Source organism: Kogia breviceps, chromosome 9 (assembly GCF_026419965.1).
Source record: "Kogia breviceps isolate mKogBre1 chromosome 9, mKogBre1 haplotype 1, whole genome shotgun sequence".
Classification (NCBI taxonomy): domain Eukaryota; kingdom Metazoa; phylum Chordata; class Mammalia; order Artiodactyla; family Physeteridae; genus Kogia; species Kogia breviceps.
Genome location: NC_081318.1, coordinates 39,049,264 through 39,070,392, shown reverse-complemented (window position 1 = coordinate 39,070,392; position 21,129 = coordinate 39,049,264).

The window sequence follows — 21,129 nt, the reverse complement described above, 5'->3', positions numbered from 1 at the left end:
AACAAAGAATATGTGTAAAGTGCTTCACACATCACTCTCCTGCCTTCATCACCTCAGGTCTCCTGATGACAAATGAGTGTGTTTATGTGTGAGGGCTCATGCAGGTATGGAGAATCCCCACTCCCCAGTACTGAAGATCTGTGTTCATCATGGCTTTATAGGATAATATTCAAGTAAATTGTAGGCTTTTTAAAAGTTAGAAATATGCCTTCATGAGTGACGTTTAATTTTGAAATTGCTGACAATCCCAGGCCTCTGTCATGGGGGATCCTGCCTAGTAAATTATCATTTGACCTCAAAAAAATCTCCCAGACACATCAGCAAGGCTTGGAAACAGCAAAGACACTTAACTGAGGCTTTTAGTGGAAGGTTAACTGCAGCAATGATAGGGCTGGTGATTAGGAACAAGCAGAGGAAGAGTGCCAAGTTTTTAGAAAAGATCAACACTCACAACAATTCAAAAAATGAAGGCTGACAGGGAATTGATTGCTTCACTCCACTTCCACTAACCATAAGGGCAATAAAACTAGATGGAGAAAAACAACTGATGAATGCTCAAGCTTTGCCTCATAAAGAGAACAATCCACTTAATAGAAGCCAGGAATATCTTTCCTCTGTCACAGTATTAGTTTCTAGATTCATAGACTAGGTTCAGATCAAGCAGAAAGGTGAGACAACTGCTTTTTCTTTCTACCTTTGAAAACATATACTCCATTAATAGTTATTATAAAATATTGGCTGTATTCCCTGTGATGTAAAATATATCCTTGTAGCTTACCTATTTTATATATAGTTGTTTGTACCTCTTAATCCCCAACCCCTATCTTGTCCCTCCCTGCTTCCCTCTACCCATTGGTCACCACTAGTTTGTTCTCTGTATCTGTGAGTTGTTTCTTGTTTTTCATACTTATTTATTTTTTTTAGATTCCACATGTAAGTGATATCATACAGTATTTGTCTTTCTCTGTCTGAATTATTTCACTAAATATGATACCCTCTGGGTCTATCCAAGTTGTTGGAAATGGCAAAATTTCTTTTGTTATGACTGAGCTGTGTGTGTGTGTGTGTAGTCATAGCTTCTTTATCTGTTTATCTTTTGATTGATACTTAGGTTGCTTCCATACCTTGGCTATTGTAAATAATGCTACTAAGAACAGTGGGGTGCATGTATCTTTATGAAGTAGTGTTTTCATTTTCTTCAGATATGTACCCAGGAGTGGTATTGCTGGATCATAGGGTAGTTCTATTCTTAATTTTTTGAGGGGCCTTCTTTGTTTTCCACAGTAACTGTACCAATTTACATTCACACCAACAGTGTACAAGGGTTCCCTTTTCTCCACATCCTCACTAACATTTGTTATTTGTAGACTTTTTTGATGATAGCCATTCTGACAGATGTGAGGTAATATCTCATTGTGGTTTTGCTTTGTTTCTCTGGATGTTGAGCATCTTTTCATGTGCCTTTTGGCCGTATGATGTCCTCTTTGGGGAAAAATGTATATTTGGGTCTTCTGCCCATGGGCAAACTGCTGTTTATGGCAGAAATGGTGTTTTTTTAAGGTAACAGGTCACTATCCTCAGTTCCATGTCTCTATGCTGCTTACCTCCATTTGGAGTTTAATTTCAGTAAATGAACAGGGTGGGAAGTAGGGGAGGTTGATGATGGTTTAAGCATTGTGACAGCTGTAAACACCTCAAATGTGGTGCTGTAGATAGGGGCTGAAGTTATGCAGTACATAAAAAACAAGATTCTTAAGTTCAAGACTTTAGAGGAACAGAAAAACGGGCATGGAGAAGATTTTCCTTAGCATGGTAGAAATATAAGGATGAATGCTTGATAAACACTGGGAATTAAACAACAACCTGGGCCCATAAATTTGCCACTGGCTTTAAGGCCAAGAAACGAACTACAAGCACCTAAGTGGGAACTGGGCATAATCATGGTAAATTGTCTACACTATCTGCCAGCAAATGTTGCATCTGGATAGAGTACTTTTCATACGCAGGTAAGTAAATAGAAAAAACAAGGTGAGCCTGTAAAAACAGCAAGGACAGTAATAGAACAGCAGCGGCAACAACAAAGTTGCAGAGTAGGAAAATGGGATTACTACAACTAGTGAGTAGCAGAACATGCCACTGAAAATAGTCTATTTTCAGACTTCATGAAGGAACCAGAAATGCAACATCAAAATGTCGTTCTGCTTCTTCAAGAGTTTATTGGAAGGAGAGGAGATTTTGGTGAAAAGTTAAAATAAGAAACAAAGGGAGATGGTAAAATGGTTGCAAAGAACCAAAAAATGCAATAGCAAAATCAAAAGCTACATTGGAGATATACTATATAGTAGAATGACATTGTGGAAAATAAAATCAATAAAGAACAAATGTAAAGTTCTCCAAAAATATAAAGGAAAAGTACAAAGAGATTAATGTCATGATAGAGACAGTAAAAACAGACCAAAGATTCAATCTAGAAATTAAAGGTACTTCTGAATTAGATATTAGAATAAAAACCATATTTAAAAATACAATTAAATACATGACTGAACTTTAGTTAAATTTTATTTTTAAAATATCAGAGTGTAGATTTAAAGACTTCCCATACTGATGTAAAAGTCAAAGGAAAGAGATTCATATCTAAATCCATTCCACCAAAAGTTTTTAGGAAAGGTAAAGGAAATTAAGCACTCATGAGTCAGAGTAAATGATTATTGATTACAAAGTAACACAAATCAGGTGGACCTGAGACTGTTCCTCTATAATAGAAAACAATAAGTGGATCAGGATATTTTGGGAAAAAAAAAAAAAAAAGAATTGGGAGGGGTGCAGATTAACCAGTAGTGATTGTCTTTCATATGTAAAGGCAAAAAGAATCTATAAAGTGTGCAAGGACTTCGAAGAGAAGATACATTATCTACATATTTTTCTTAATAAAGACTACTGAGCATAGTTAGTCAAAAATGAATAACTTCACTCTGAGAATGTCAAGCTAAAGTGAATCTTGTTTATTTTATATAAAATTATATCTAAGTGTCATCAGGTGGCTTTTGTAACCTGGATCCAAACCTGAGGCCTATAATATGTTACTAAATCATTTCTTTAAGTATAGTTGATTTACAATGTTGTGTTAGTTTCAGGTGTACAGCAAAGTGATTGTTATATGTACATTCTTTTTCAGATTCTTTTCCCTTATAAGTTATTAGAAAATATTGAGTATAGTTCCCTGTGCTATACAGTAGGTCCTTGTTGGTTATCTATTTTATATAAATCATTTCTCTCTTGATTTCTGCATCTTTTCCTGAAGCAGAAAAATGTTTCTTATACCTTTAAGCAACAAGTCATCATTTATTCCACAGTTAAGGTGTAATCTCTTGCTATCTTTGAAGACTACCTCAAATAATTTGGTTCCAGCTATAGATAAGTATGTATGCATAAATATAAAAATTGGTAAGTGTATATAAACACAACTATATACATTAATATCTATACATTTAGATAGGTATAATTATAAACAGAACTTCTATATACAGTTGAATGGTTGTGCCCTATACAAATGTGACTGAATGGGCAGGAAGGGACTGAAGTCTGGCCCAATGTCCTCTCACCAAGGAGCACACTAGGAAAGGACTGTGTCTACATGAAGAAAAACAGAGGTGACTTTTTCTGGTCAGCATTTCAAACCTTGTGCCCACAGGGCTGTACCCCTTCCTAATCCATTCTCCCAGGAAGGGTGGGATATTCTAGTTGTCATGAAGGCACCATGTAGACCAGCAGTATGCTATACTGTAGGGAGAATTCTTAAATAGCAGCTTCTCTCCCTCATACAAGAGTTGTGGAACAACGTAAAAGCCATTTTGATGACCAGAGACCTTGAGTGATGACTTTTTACATCTTTAAATCCATAATGAATAACCTGGGTTATGCATTTTTATAAAGAGTAGTAAACAAACCACTGGCAGATTTTTACCTATGGCTAAACTCTCATGTCATAGTCCAGTTAAACCTGGTAAGTGTCCCTGAGGTAACAATACTTTAAAAATCACCACTACATGTACTAATACATGTACTAAAAATACCCTCCTGTCTCACTTGACAGACCAGAAGAAGGGAAATTTAAAGAAATGAAGGGGAGGGGGAGACATTACACATAGAACTGAAAAAGCCATGCTGAACTAGGAAAAAGCAAAAACTATAAGGAAATAATAAAAGTAGTATCAGTTCTTAATTCTGTCAGGTGATACTCTTGAAAATTTCTAGTTTTGTTCAAATTGTAAATAAAAATCTGTGCTGTCTTATACCAGTACAAAATCATATGTCATATGATTAGAACTCGAAATATTTTCAGAACAAAAAAGTAATTAAAATCCATGTGCTATTTTCCAAGGTGGTGAAACTAGGGATTTTTATTTTCTGTACTTTGAGATAATCTATAATTTACCGAATCTTATTTCTTTAAAGCAAAATATACACAAGTGCACTTCATTTAAATTGTTTTAAAAATAGGCAACTTGTGGCAAGACTGAAGAAATAAAGAAAATTCCATCTTATAGAACTGATTTCAATGCTCTAGGGCCACTACTACTGTTCTATTGTTATTTATACAATACTTAGCTTATTCTTCATTTACACTCAAAGAAATTCCTCACAATGAAGCTGTTGTATAAATAATGTCTTACAAAAGAATAGTTAAGGTTCTTTGTTTTTTTCAGATTTAATTTACTTTGGTCCTTAAGCTTGCTAATAATACTTTCATCTGAATTTATAGGAATCCTATCTTGTACTTAAATGTTTTTTTCTACATCTGGAAATTGAAAGATTTTATAAGCATTGCCTATTACTTCTCACAACATTTTTGTGAAGTAGAAAGCAATAGTTTTTATCTTCATATTAGCTGAAGCAACTGAGTTGAAAAGATTTGCCTCAGTCAATGGAAATGCAGAAGAGGAACTTTCTAAGCTCTGGCCACTAGCCAAGTCACTAATGTGCCTGAAAAAATAATATGGGAAAGACATTTTTCCTTAAGTTTGGTTTTCAAGCTCCCTAGGGACAGACTTGTTCTCCTGTAGCCATCACCAGTGAGAGTTCATTCCATATGCCTGCCTGAGAGTCCTCTTAGCTTGACTAAATTTTAACAGGCTTCTTCCTGACTCTAGGTCCCCGACCTCCCTTTCTTCGAGTATTTACTTTAGAAAACTTGTAAATTACAATTTATAGTTTATAGCCTGAGATGTAAGTGTTCTCCCAGTCTCTTGCCAGTTCAGCCTAGGAGCATCTTTCTCAAGGACCTGGTATCCAACCTTTTGAAATGTAAATTGTTGAGAAGGGAAGGTAGTGTCCCTATTTCTCAGTCTCTGTGGGAAGATAGGAGCCTAACTTCAATGAGGGACAATTAGGAAACAAAATGCCCTTATCCCCTTGACCAAGCTGCCCTATAACTTTCTTGAGTACTTTTCCACTAACTCTCCCCTGCTTTTTGTTTCAGTGGAGTTGAATTCAGTCTCTTTCGCCTATTTCAAGAGTCTTTGGAAAGTCTTCCTTGCCTGTTTTAATTCTGTGTGGTACAGTTTTTTCTTTGACATGTCATGTAATGTATATTTTGAGTCTTAGATCTTTGCATCTGAAAGGACCAAATCTAGGACTCTGACTTCTTTTTCTGAAATAATGTGTTAATGGAGGAATGAAAGACCACCTCCTTGAGGGGATCCAAGAGGGAATAACAAAGAGCTGATGTGACACCAGTATCTCTCATTTTTTCTTCAGTGTCAATGTAGTATTCCTGTTGAGAAAAGTTTCACAATATTAAAATGTAAACATTTTAGTCAAGCTCACATTTTTAATATGTCTACTGAGTGTGCAATATTGAAGAAAGTTTATCCCAAGACATTTAGAATTATAGCCTTTCAATTTAAAAGTCATCTGACAGGGCTCATGTGACATAGTTTGGTTAGTTTTCTATTTCAACTTTTAACTTCTTTATTATGAGACTCTTTTGGTGGGGAAGGGGTTTAATATTTGGTGGGACTAAGCAGTGATAGGAGATCAAATTTGAACTCAGTACTCTATATTGAATGGAAACCTGAGCATTTTATTCAGATTCATCATTTTTGTTGCCTTGAATTTTGGCTTGTTGTCATTTCTTGTTTATGAGTGCTGCATAGTATAAAAGAGCTGTCCTCGCAGGTTCTTGGATGTTTAAATATGCTTCTGTATTGGCTTTATACTTGAACAACTTGGCGATGTATTCAGTCTTTAGTTCTACTTGCATAATAATTCGGTAAATTTTGCTCTACTCTCTTCGCATTGTATTACTGTGGCAGAGTCTGAAGCCAGCCTGATTTTTTGTGTGTATATGTGCACCCTTCCCATATAATTTTTTGGTCTCCATACCCATGTTTTTACGGCTTTTAATTTAGTAACTTTCCTTAAGTTTCGGTCTCATGATTTTTCCTAAATGACTCTTGTTTTATCTTTTTTTAAAAAAATAAATTTATTTATGGCCGCTTTGGGTCTTCATTGCTGTGTGCAGGCTTTCTCTAGTTGCAGCGAGCGGGGGCTACTCTTCGTTGCGGGGCGCGGGCTTCTCATTGCAGTGACTTCTCTTGTTGTGGAGCACCGGCTCTAGGTGCACGGGCTTCAATAGTTGTGGCACGCAGGCTCAGTAGTTGTGGCTCATGGGCTCTAGAGTGCAGGCTCAGTAGTTGTGGCACACAGGCCTAATTGCTCCGCGGCATGTGGGATCTTCCTGGACCAGGGCTCTAAGCTGTGTCCCCTGCATTGGCAGGCGGACTGTTAACCGCTGTGCCACCAGGGTAGCCCCCTTGCTTTATCTTTAAATGGAGATGCCTATTACCTGAAAAATAGCAGTGGGCAGAAGGTAGGGAGGGAGATTAGCTAGAGGATGTTTACAGTCTTTATTTGGGTTTATTGTCTCTTATACCTGTCACTAAATCTGTTTCTTTTGACTTAGTGTGTATTTCTTCCTAATTTTCCTTTGGGTCACAGCAGAGCCTTGTAAATCTAAATTGCATTTGGCAATCACTTAGAACCTGTTTCCTCTCCCTCTGTCACTTCACTTCTTCTCTTGTAGCCTCCCTCCATTAGAAGGCAGGATAGGAGATATAAAATATCTTTTTGATGTTTTTCCTTCATCTTCTCCTGCTTGCTGTTCGACAGTGTCAAACCTGTTCTCCACAAGGACATCCCCACCTCTAAAAGACCGCTGTACATATCTTCTAGGACTGACACATACTTTTGAGGTTCAAGGAGTTATGTGCTGGTAATTAGCATGCCCTTTTGTTTCTCTCCAGCTTTTGCTATGGCCAGTGTGTTCCATAAATTGCAGTTTAGGATCATGATAGTTTCTTTGTTCCATTTGAGAGAGATTCCCCTCTCTGTTTTTCATTCTGCTATTTTTTGATGAGGGTTGAGGAGGAAATGGATAATACATTTTGTCTTTGTTACTGAAATTCATGATTGTAATTTTAATATTGAGTTGCGTAATTATATGAAATGCTTATCTCCCCTTCTAGACTCTAAGACTGATGAGGACAGGGACCATGTCTATTTTTTTTTTTTTTTTTGTATATTTGACTCAGGCAATGCTTCCTCTAGCCTCCACATTAGAGCAGTCATCCATCCTAGCCTCTGAGATTCTACTAGGTCCGTTTTCTGTTAAGCCTTCTTTGCCCCTCTAAGGTCCTTCTGTGAGGTCTAAATTTGGTCCAAGAGAACCATGCACATTTGTTCCATGGGGGTTTAAGTCAGCACATTCTTAATACTGCTGCAGATATGCCTCCCCTTCAGAGTCTACCATGGAAGAGTTAGACACCAGGGAATACATTACAGTCTGTCTCAGTGGTTCTCCTAAAGCGCCTGCCTTTGGGTAAAGGTGAGTGGGAGAGAATCTCCCTTTGAAGTGGAGGGACCAGCCAACTGTACGTTACTAGCAGTCTTTAAAATATCCTATACAGTTGACCCTTGAACAATGAGGGGGTTAGGGGTGCCAACCCTCCAGGCAGTCGAAAATCACATATAACTTATAGTTGGCCCTTCATATCAGTGGTTCCTCTGCATCCCCAGATTCATCCAACCACAGTTGTGAATTCATTGCTATTGAAAAATATCTGCGTAGAAGTGGACCTGCCTTAGTTCAAGCCCGTGTTGTTCAAGGGTCAACTGTATATGTTTATATATAAAAATCTATCTTTGTATATTTTTCTATTTATATTATATAAATCTCTTAGTATATAATCTATCTATAATCTCTAAATATATATGTAAAATATCTCATACTGTATATAATGTAGAATGTTTAGATTTATATATAATCTCTTCTATTATAGACTTTATATATGCCAATGATATATATTTAATCAGTTTATGTACTATATATGTTAGATATATATATGTATAAGATATATAATCTTTTTATATAGATTATATAATCTTTATCAAATCACTTACCTGTCATCAATATTTTCATCTTGGTGAAACACTTGAGTAATTTACAGACATCATGACACTTTTTCCTAAATTTTTCACATACATTTCCTATCTATAAGGATGCTCTCCTAGATAACCACAAAACAATCTTCACCCTCAAATTTAACATTGCTATAATACTATTATGTAACATAGCCTAAATTCGCATTCCTTAATACCCAATAAGGTTCTACATAGTTTTGCTTTTTTAAAAAATGTGGAATATAATTTTAAAAATCGCTTATTAAATTTAGTAGTCAGATCACTTTTGGTCTTCATTCTAGAATAGTTTTCTTTTCCTCCCTCCCCCCTGCTTGCCAACACCCCCCCCCCTTTTTTGTTTTAAGACATTGGCATTTTTGAAAAACAGTTGCCTGGTTTTGTCTTGTTTTCTCATGTTAAGCTTCAAGTAAACCGTTTTGAAATGAGCACTGTAGACACAACTGTGTGTACCTTCTGCAACATCACACTAGGAGAAACATAATGTCTGTTTGCCACATCATTAGGGATGATCTATTGGATCGTTTGTTAAGGGAGCACCCTAACAGATCCCTATTGTGCACTTTTCCTTTTGTAACTAATAGGTAATCTGGTAGCTTATACTTCAGACAGTGAGAATATCCTGATCCCAAATCAGCTTTCTCCTAAATATTTTAGCATTCACTAATCATTATTGCCTGAATTGATTATTAAAATGGTGGTTGCAAAGTGAAGTCCATTCTTTTTCTGCCATCAGTAATTTAGCCTTTGGATTGTGGGCACTTTGGCACCTATATCTGGTTTTTAGCTTTTAGTGCATTAGCCTGAACTGATACAGATAGAATTTCAGTGTAGCATCCTGACATAAATTGCTGTTATTAATATTTTTTTAGAGCAGAGACTTCTGCTACTTTTTATCATAAATATTCCAGGACCTAGCACAGTTACTTGCAAATGAAATGTGCTCAAAAGGCTGAATAAGTTTGACTAAATGTGAAAAATATTGTACATTTATGAATATATCTTTACATCAGAATTTTACACTGGCTCTAATTGATAGAAAAGCCTAGGTTAAAATAATACATGAGTTTGGAATTTCAAGAAGCTTTCTTGAATGTACCTAAAATATTTGACAATTAGGAGGTAGTATAGTCATGGGTAAATATAAGTTTAGACTTAGACATCTGCGTGACCTTGAGTATATTCCTTAAGTTCTCTATATCTCATTTCTGTAATATTTAAAATGGGACTAATAATACCCACCTCAGGAAAGTTTTAAGTTAAAATGACATAATGTAGAAATTGTTTGGCATGATGCCTGACACAAGGCCATGCCTGAAACAGGGCACTTGATAAATGGTGCCTAATATTATTTTTGCTACTGAATAATAATAAAAGATTGTACTGCTCTGTCAAGTATACTAATTATGTATGCTATTGAGTGTATACAAATACTATATCCAATTAACAAGTGAAATATAAACTAAATGTCAAAAATTTGACATTATCTGCTGGCTCTTGCATGATACAGATATTTGTAAATATTCTTTATGAGCTTTGCTTATAGCAGATATTTACAAATTAAATCTTATTGTAGGTTCCTAAAAATACAGCTTAGCTCCTCTCAAGTCATGACATGCAATGTTTTCAAAAGCCTTTCTAAAGAGACAAATGCAGGTTGTTTGAGGCTTATTTTCCCAAACATGGTGTCCTTTGACTCTCCTTATTTATATCTTCCAGATTCACTTTGTCTCTTTTTCCCAGGAACCCAGCACTCACAATTTTTTATAGCTCTTTTTTCTTCTATAGCAATTTCACCTTACCAAACTGTGTGCACTGCTCTCTGAAGAGTTAAAACAAAGTCCATCTGGTATCTCATAGCAGCATGCCTGTAGTCCATCTTCATTTTATCATAAATTATCTTATCACGCTGCACAGAGTCCTTGCAGTGTTCAGCCAAATTGAAACGATCTTTCTGAAGCCCATCCCTGGTCATCTGTTCTTAATGGTTTTGCCTTCACTTTGAACAGGGTTAGTGCACCTTAGAGCAAAATTATCTTTGAAGCCGTGGAATTTTTAATGACTCCTAATGTAATAGAGTTCACTATGAAAGACTTGAATGGTAATATTTATACAAATCAGATCTAAATTAAGCTGGCTCCTCAGGCTAGAAAAACCTTCAAGAATCATTCCCCCTCTCCCTGGATGAAAAAAAGTCTTCAGAGACTAGGGTAACCTTGGACAATGATCCCTGAATGATCCACCTGGAAATCAAGGAGGTGGTGCTGGTAGAAAATTACGTTTAATTTGCCTTGTCTGGTTTTCTTCGTTTTTCTTTTGGGGAAATCATGATGTGAATAATTTTTAAAAAACATTTTGGCAAGGAATATGCTGGTACATGTGCATGGTACATGTGTGAACGCAGCAGGATATTAATACAGAGAACTCTAAACCCTAAGACATTTTCTATTAAATATATTTTTCTGTGATTCGTATATAGCTGAACTCAATTATATGTTTTGCAGAACTTAAATGATCAAGTCTACATCTTTTTAAAACTTTGAGAGTAGACAAGGTTCTGACTTATCAGCACCACCTGATGCTGGCTGGCTGCTCTGTACACCCAAAGTGAGGCTGTGTGTGGATGGGCCAGTGAGTGGGTAATACTGGATTATGCTGGAGAGCTGGGTTCTAATGTATTAAAAATCTTTTAGTCTAGGGCAACAAATTCTGCTAGAGGAACCAATATGTGATTTATGTGTGTAAATACTTGGGAATTTGAATACACCTTTTTTTTATTGTTATCTTTTTGATGTTGAGCTTTTCTTTCAGTCTCAGAGTTGGTTTGGGAGAAAAAAAAAAAAAAAAAATCTGCCAGGTAGCTTACCACCTACTTCTGGCAGAAGTATTGTTGGCCATCCTGAGGCTGTGATTTTGATTAAGGTCTCAGGCTTAAAATTCCTCCATGTGGATGGTGATCTGAGAACAGTCACCTTATATGTAGAAGCACCTTAATGGGCAGACGGGGGCAGCCATTTTGCCTAGGCTTTTCACCTTCCTTGATTTGGACCCCATGGAAGGAGAAAGAGGAGAGAGATACAGGCCAAAGTTATAGTGAGCTTGGGCCCAGCAAAGGAGTGGGGACATCAGATGGGCAGGACTTTGTTTGGGATGTTTCTGTCTGTGTATATATATTTAATCCAGAAGGTACACAAAGATTCTGCTGCCCAGAGTGGCTGGTATGAACCTAAGAAATTGCTCATGTCTTCACTCTATCTAGTCTCTGGTTCAGATATTTGATTTGATTACTGCCTTCTTCTGTCCCGAGATAGTGCCCCTTTTTTTCTCTCCTCCCAACCAATTTTCAGGTATGGCTTGCATTGTACTGACATTGTTGGTCTCTACAGCCTCAAGATTTCCTTCTCTTGATCTCCATTCTGTAGATCCCAGTCTTGATCAACTTTAAGTCCTAGGTCAGAGCCTGGCTGGGTCATTCTCCATCATGGCAAAATAAGGATATGTGATTTGGGTGGTAAAAGTCAGGACAGATGTCCTTTCACTCATAAACCTTCTCCTCCTGTTCAGATAGGAATTGGCATTGCATACATTTACATTGCCAGAGCTATGAAGAACACACAGATGCCATCTTCTCCTTTAACTTATGGAGAGGGAGGGGGAAATAGATATTTCAGAAACTGTGGCAATCCCTGACTGTCTTTACTATAGTAGGGTCTAGAGTGAGTATTTATGCTGTTAGGTTAAAATTGACTTTGAAACTAAATAATTTATAGTATTGCCAAATCTAATGAACTCTTTGGCCCATTTCTTAGTTAACTTCCTTCCCTTTGTCCCTTCTTGAGATACTTTTTTCCTTGGCTTTTGTGATGATACTTCCATATTTTCTCCTCTCTCATATCTTCTTCTTAGTATATTTGCTTCTTTTCCAAAACTAGAACTTTAACTATTGAAGGGCCCTTGGGCACTGTCCTAGGCTCTTTATATTCTCTCTCCTGATGTCATCTCCTCCTGTCCTATAGCTTTGCATCTTTTCTCTATGCTCATGGCTCACAAACTTATGTGTCCAGACCAGATTTCTCCCTTGAGTGGCTTATCCTAAACTTAGACCTACCAATTTATCTCTTTACTTTCCCATCTACACCTATTCCATGAGCAAGTCTTGCCATTGCCCTATATTTCCCCCTCTGCTATCCCACTCTATCCTAAAACACCACCATCATTCCCCTAAACTGCTACAAGTCTAACATGTTTTCTTTTTTATTCTTTATGACCTCTAGTAATCCAATATCCACACAGAAATCAGAGTGATTTTTTAAAAATTTATTTAGATTTATGGAACTCTCCTGCTTAAAGCATTTTACTGGCTTATTGTACCTAGAGTGAATAGGCTTATTGTACCTATTGTACCTAGTGGTCTATAAGGCCATGTCTGACCGTGTCTGACCCCTGCTACCTCATTGGTTGTATCTTGTAAGACTATCACCTTAACTCACTACTGTCTAGGTGTACTTCCCTCCTTTCTGGCCTTTAAATTTACCAAACTCTTTAATACTTCAGTCTTTACACTTGTAATTCCTTGTTTTTGGAAAACTTGACTCCTGGTTGGCACCTCGTTTCTGTTTCATACTTGAGATCTATCCAGTTTATCTGAAGTCTACTCTACACCCAGTTATTCTCTCCAATCTCTTTATGGGCTTTCTTACTTGTGCTCTATAATTACCTACTTGCTGTTTATTTTCCATTCATTCATCTCCACACCTCACCTCCCGAAAATGTAAACTCTGTGGGCACGTGGTGCTTGGCTGCCTTGCTCATGGCAGTATCCCTTGTTCCAGCAGTTTCTGACACATATAAGGTGCTCAATAAAATTTTGATGAATGAATTCATGGTAAGTTATATATGGCCACATCTGGCTTCTGAAGGATAACAGTCCATTCTTTCAGTAAAACTTTCTTTCTTTAGGAGGCAGTGCTGAGAGAGTATAAGCAAACAGAAGCAGGTAAGGCTCCATGGAGCTCTTTGTCATGCTGAAAAAGATTGTAGACTAAATATATCTGGAACCCTGTGTATAGGGGGTTTCTTGTTCAACTCCACTGCAGATTTTAATGCATTTCCTCTGTTTCTTCAGACCACAAAAATGAAAATTCACGGCTTAGTACAACCTGAAATAAGGATTCAGCTGCAAGAAAATGATAATCAGAGTTAATGAAGGGTTAACAGTGCAAGCCAATTTTTGTGAAAGCCAAATATAAACACCGAGCCCAGGTTGTAAGTCCAAAATCCAAAACACTCTGTAAAGTGAACAGTTTTCCTGAAAGTTTTTGGCAAACTTGTTTTGCAGCAAACCCTGATCTGAACTTATATGAGCTAATTTCAAGTTTTTATTTATCCAAAATCATACGTTTCCCGGGAGGAATGTTAAAGTTTTTAGTCAATATAAGGTATTTGTAGCTCATGTACATGAAGGTCCAGATCTCTAGGATGCTTTGAGGGGCTTTTGAAATGAGTCCCATGCATTCTGAGCTGGACTCAGTGTGGGTTTTTTGTTATGTCCCAGAGCTACATTATATTATTCAATTCAAAATATTTCCCACTTCCTTTCATCACCTGTTATTTAAGTAAGCACCTATTAAGGTGTATGGAAATGTTTTTGTCTAGGAAATTAAAACATACAAGCTTCTGACTATAATTTATTTGGAGAAGGAAAATAAGTTTCTTTTTAATAAGTGATATCCAACATGATTGAGGAAATTGCAACAGATAAGTGGTAGCACATGGAATGAAACAAGATAGGTAGTAATAAGGCAGATCTTATAGTCTTAATGGCTTTTCAGACAAACGACGGGTGGTGACAAGATTTTGAGTGTGATCCATGTTGAACTGGCCATCACTAATTACCAGGTATTTTGTTTGTACTTGGCTTTCATACCAATTGGCTTACAATATGTCAGATTCAATCAACTGCAAATTCAAACTCAACATTTTCCAGCCCTGACAACTCTTCATTAACTCTGACCAGCATTTCACTACAACTGAATCCTCATCTATCTGGAGGGGGGTACATGAGGAACCAGCCTTGTTTCAAGTTCTACTGCAGGATATTTATGTCCTCAGGTGCTGCCACTACAATTAGTCAAGCCCATGTTTGCTCCTTCTTATTTCTAAGGCTCAGGACTGCATGTTCGATAGCTGATAGATTGTTTGACATCGGTGCTATTGAAAGCAGTGTTAGTTCCAAGGAAAAAATAATACTGTCAGTGCATTTTATTTTCTTTCCTATACCTGGTGCTTTGTTCTTTTTCTGCTTCTTCAGTCTGTCTCTAATGGACCCTGGTGAACTTAGAAACCAACAGTTAAAAATAGGAGCTTTCAAGGACAAAGAAGATAAATGATTCTATGTTGGTAAATATTATCTGTCCTAAAGAAATGGGAATAAAGTGCTTGATACAGAACACGTAAACAGAATTTGAGTTCTAAGTGTGCATAAATGATGATCTCCTAGATGGGGAAAAAATGCTTTCTGTATGAAATACAAAGAACAGTTTACTATTTCCTACTCTTGCAAAATATACAAGAATAACAAAAAATTTCTGCCATAAATTTTAATAGTACTTTTTTGAGGCAAACACATTTCACTGTACATAGATTTTATCTTAAACACCTCAATGAGTTTTGATAAATGTCTATACCCATGTAACCCACACCCCTATCGAGATGTAGAATATTTTCATCAACTCAGAAAGAATCCCCTTTCTAATCTCTCACTCTCAAAAGGAAAATACTTTTCTGATTTCTATTATCATAGGTAAATTTTTTTCTATTCTTCAACTTTATATAAGGAGACTTTATATAACTTTATACAATCATACAATGATGTGTATCTGACTTTCTTTGCTCAACATAGTGTTTTTTGAGATACATCCATGCTGTTTTCTGTATCTGTATTTGGTTTATTTTTATTGCTGAGTAGTATTTTACTGTGTGAGAATAACACAGGTTTATTTTTTAAAATCTGTTGATGGACTCATGGGTTATTTCTAGGTTCAGCTATTATGGATAAAGCTGATTGAACATTCTTGCACACTGTATAGCTATTGTATAGCTATGCTTTCATTTTGTCTGGATGAACACCTAGACGTGTGATTGCTAGGTCATAGGGTGAATGTATGCTTCACTTTGTAAGAAACCATCCAACAATGTTCCAAAGTGATTGTATCATTTTACCTTCCCATCAGTAGTGTATGAGGGTTCTAGTTGCTCCACAAACTCCTTACACTAGTAGAATTAGCCACTCTAGTTAGTGCTTTTACATTCTGACAATTTTAATTTGCATTCTCAGATGACTGAGTCTGGGGCATCTCTTATGCACCTTCTCTGACATGGGGTAGGGGAGGAAGGAGGGTGCAGTTTAAAGAAATAGGTAATACAGGACGGGAAAAGGGAAAGACATAGTTTTGTTTTGGGTATATCAGACAGTTGGAAATATGGCACTGGATTTCAGAAGAGTTGGGAGACACAAGTTTAGGAATCCATGACATGTTAAATGTGAAAACATTTGGGTCCTAGTAAAAGGACCCAAATCCAGTTTTATAATTCCACAAATTGTTGCAAAATAATTCTCTCTAGCCTTTCTCCTTTCCCTCTCTGCCTCATTAGAATGAGAAACCATCTGGTCAGCGGAAGAGAAGGCTTTCATTGTGTTGACGATATATATGGGTCTTTTTTCTAACTCCAAAATATGAGAGGCTCTGTGTCATTGATACCCATAAAAGAGAAGAAAAGAAAGGATACAGGCACACCTCATTATTTTATTGTGTTTTACTTTATTGTACTTCACAAATACTGCATTTTTTTTTTTTTTTTTTTACAAATTGAAGGTTTGGAAGGAACAACCTGATGTTGTCAGATGATTGTTAGCATATTTTAGCAAGAGTATTTTTAAAATATTTACATTGTTTTTTAGACATAATGCTATTGCACACTTAATAGATTACAGTATAGCATAAACATAATTTTGTTATGTGGTGGGAAACCAAAAAATTTGTGACTCACTTTATTGTAATATTTGCTTTACTGAGGTGGTCTGGAAGTGAAACCACAATATCTCCAAGGTATAATACCTATGTATGTTTTCCAAAGAACATGACCTTTCTAAATTAAAGTCTGGGTGTTCATAATTACTCCTTTTCAGACCTCAGAATTCCCTGGGAAAGAAGACCTACCAAAAAGTATATGATGCTCTCTGGTCTGGGCTCTTTGAAAAGTCCCAGCCCTGGTCCCTTTCTACAAACTTAACCCTCTCCCACAAAGTTATTCTATCTGGAAGTGGGTAAGTGAGTGGTTCTCTAACTCTGCATATCAACAGATCCCAGATCTGTTTTCAAGATTCCCAAAGAAAAATTCATGGGCCTCCAGAGATCCTGATTTACTAGCCATGGGATGAGATCTTGGAATTTAAAGTCAAACACCACCAGTAATTCTGAGGCAGATGAGCTACAGACATATTTTAGGAAAAATTAGTGTTGATGAATAGAACTATTAGCTCTAGTTTCCTCTTGTTTGTTCTTATACCTCTAGAGTGAAAGTGAGTCTGTTAAGATTTCATATCCTGTTATCCTATTCATACACAGTTCTTCTCCGATTAAAATGTCATCTTCCTTTTAAACTTATAGTTAATAATAAATTAATACACAATCCATTTCATCTATTACAATGCTTATCTGAAGCCATTCTATTGAGCCTTAGGGACCACTTTTTTCAAATTTCTTCAGTGCTAAGCCACTAATCTGTGGCTTCAGAAAGGACCCAGTCTTTTATTTTTTTAATTTTTATTTCATCATAGTAAGAACATTTAACATGATATGTATCCTTTTAACAACATTATAAATGTATGATACAATCCTGTTAACTGCAGGCACAATGTTTTACAGCAGATCTCTAGAACTTATCTTGCAGAACTGAAACTTTATTCCTATTGATAAGCAACTCCCCATTTTCCCATATCCCTTGCCCCTGACAACTACTGGTCTGCTCTCTGTTTCCATTAGATTAACTAGTTTTGATACTCTGTATAAGTGACACAGGTTATATCTGTCCTTCTGTGACTTGACTTGTTTTACTTAGCATAAAGTTCTCAGGGTTCATCGATGTTCTTCTATATAGCAGGATTTTCTTCTTTTTAAAGGCTGAATTAGGTCAGATCCACTCTGGATAGTCTTCCTTTGATAAACTCAGAATCAACTGCTTTTGGGGTCTTACTTACATCTTCAAGGTCCCTTTCGCCTTGCCACTAAGTAACCTAATAACGGAAGTAACCTCCTTATCCACAGTGCCACCTCCACTCTAGAGGAGGGGATTATACAGAAATAGTTAAACCAGGAGGCAAGGATCTTGGGGTCCATCCTAGAATTCTACCTACTAACCCTCCTCCTGATGGCTGCTTGATGATGTTTCTTTGTTTAACATACAGAACTTGCTGAGTATTGCTGGGTGATAAGTACTCAAAAGACAGGTAAATACAACACACAACCTACAAATGGCTTATTTTAAAAATAATGGAAATTTAATGCTAGAAATAGGAGATACTTGGTGTTACTTTTTAGTACTTGCAGGGAACTATTTTTATGTAACCAAATCCTACCGCAATTCTTATTTGACCTCAGGTAGTTCAATCCCACAAATTGTTCTTCTCACTGAAAAGACTGTCTCCTTTAGGACAGAAATCAGGAAATACCCTTAATTATGGATGCCTATTGAAATTTTTAAAGAAAACTAAATGCTTACATTGTTTGCCTAGGAGAAAATATTTCTGGAAGTATCTCTTAAGATTCCCGTTGAGTTCCTTAAGTAACTTAATATTGACTTTTCAAATATTCAAGCACCTTACAAATACATATTACAGAGTAGTTATACAGAAGTGAACATATTAAAGTGGAGGGGGGAGGGAAACAAAGAATAATCCAGAGAGAAATCTTTTATAATTCATTCTTAATTAACATAATGTAATATATTAAAATGATTTGATTAAAATGATTTCTCTCTCAAATTTCACCTTTTTATTAAACAATTGAGTAGAGTGATTAAAATACTGATATTTGCAAGAACTTTGAGTAGCACAAATTTCTTGGTTTTATAGGCTTTACACTTGGCATTGCCCAGCAGCAGCTGTTAACTTCACTCTTCATGTGATTCACCTTATAAGGCAAAGCTTCAATTTAGGAGAAGGCAACAAAGATCAGCAACAAACATGTAAAATAAGTAACCCTTATAAATTTTTTAAAGTCTCATACATAACACTTTAACAGGTTTAGGGAAGGATGTAAAAGTACCCAAAATAATATCCACTCTTTTGTCCCTCAGCCAGTGCAGCTCACATCACTTCTGTAATACGGGATAGTTGTAGAGATTCACTGACCTGCGGTGTGTGTGTATCAGGGTGAGGGGGACTCATTAAGTATACAAACTGAGAGCCAGTATTAGAAAGTGTGGTGCAGTGTTTGCTGGTGGCTTCTACTAACAGTAAAGATCATTTTATTTAGCATTTCTTCTTCTGGAAGAAGAAAAAATAAAAGAAGGAAAAGTTGGAACACTGAAGGAAAAAGAAAGAAGTTTTACTCTTTCCCTTTACTAATGTACGGGTATTCAGTGGGCTTCAGTAGTCATGGAGAATCAGAGGCCCAGGGCATGCCAGAACTGGTAGGGCTGAGTGTAAGTCTTGAGGCTGGAAACTGGCCATGCAAACCAAAAGCCCAGAGAGTGCTCAGAGCCAGGGCCCAGATGGGGTGGGACTTCTAGGAGTCTCAAAGGGCCCCTCAAAGCAACCTCTGGCTGCTCTAAAGAGAAGCAGGGAACATGGAGCATCCAATTACTACTTGCAGAATTTCTTCTCGATATAATAGATACAGTCTGGTAGATGTAGTTCATACTTTTATTCGCGTTTGCTGAGGAGTACAGATTGGATGGTGGGGGAGTAGCTTGATTTTCTTAATTTGCACAGGCTAAGAGGCATGTCTTCTCCTTATAACTGGTGGCAGCATGATAAACTCATCTTGTGCTTTTTACTCCTTTACAACCAGTTACTATTTCAGTAACGAAACCCTAAAGTTGGTGTTCTTTGGGAGTTTAATTATTGAAGAGGATCTAATTATAAAACACTCATTGTAATAGATTTAACATAAAATTTTTCTTGTAAAAATTACAGATAGTGATGCAGTATGTGGCTAAACAGTCTCCAGAGTGCTTGTTCTATCTTGTTACTACCAAATGCAGTAGCTCAGCCTGGAACAATTCCAATTGAAAGGAAGAAAAACTAGTCTTTTCATCAAATATTTATTGAACCATTACATAGGATACGGTTGGAGGAGCTTAGCATAAAAAGAAAAACCCATAGTTTTTGCCCTCAAGTGTTTATAGTCTCATGAAAAAACTATCCCCTATGTGTACTTATCCCATAATTAAAAAGAAAATTTAATATCTTCAGGGATTTATTTGTTTAAAACAGAACTATGAACACAAAGAGACAGCAAGTATGAGACAGCAAGTATGATCTCTAATCTCTGTAGAAAACATCCATATTCCACCTGCTTGTCTAGGTATACTTTGATAGTTATTGTATTTGATAGAATGACAGAATCTCAGGTGTACAAATGTGTAGGCATTTATTTAGCTCATACACTTGAGGAGCAGCTGGAGTTGGTTGATCTAGGCTGGTGCTCCTGGACAAGTCTGCATCACATACCTCATCTTTCTCCTGGGTCCAGGGGCTACCCTAGACGTGTTCCTTCCATGGCAATGGCAGAATATAAGAACACTGATGGACGCACCATCACGTTTACCTAATTCTGTTGGCCAAAGCAGATCATGTGACCTAACCCAAATCAAGAGGTAGAGAAGTAACTTACCCTTTTAGAGGAAGGAACTGAAAATCATCATATGACAAAGAGCATGAAGGTAGGGAGAGCTGAAAGATTAGGACCAATAATACAACCTACTACAGGTATTAACTTAATCCTGGCAACAACCTAAATTTAAGAGCAGTGTAATGGAGAACATCTGAAGCCAGAATGTACTGAGTCCACTGCTGGCTCTGTCCCTTACTAGCTAAATGACTTTTGGCACTTAACCCATTTGTGCCTCAGTTTCATCATACATAAAATGGAGAAAATAATTTTATTTACAGTGTATGGTGTCATGAAGAATAAATTAGTTTGTGTGCAAGATGTTGAGAATAGTGTTAGATATATAACAATAGTGTTGATAGCTAACATTGCTGGAAAGTCTAACTGGTCACAGAAACATGCAACTTGGTGTCAACAATAATAATAATGGACAGAACAATTGATATCTTATATCTACTCCTGTTCTTGATCTTAAAATCTCTGGCTCTGTTCTCCACCTGCTATTTACAACTAGCTTTTTTTTTGCCTTAAAGGTACTGTTACATTTTACAATAAAAAACAATATAGCCCTGTTAGTTCATTAATAAGTTACTGAAAATTTCCATTTACCATCAGAAACAGTTTAAGATATATCATTTAGTTCTTATGAAAAGCTCTCTTTGCAGAAAATACGCTCTCCATCCAAATGTTAGATGTTTCTTTTTATCTCTAACTCAGATAGACCCAAATAAATGTACGTAGCTTGGAATTTTCAAAT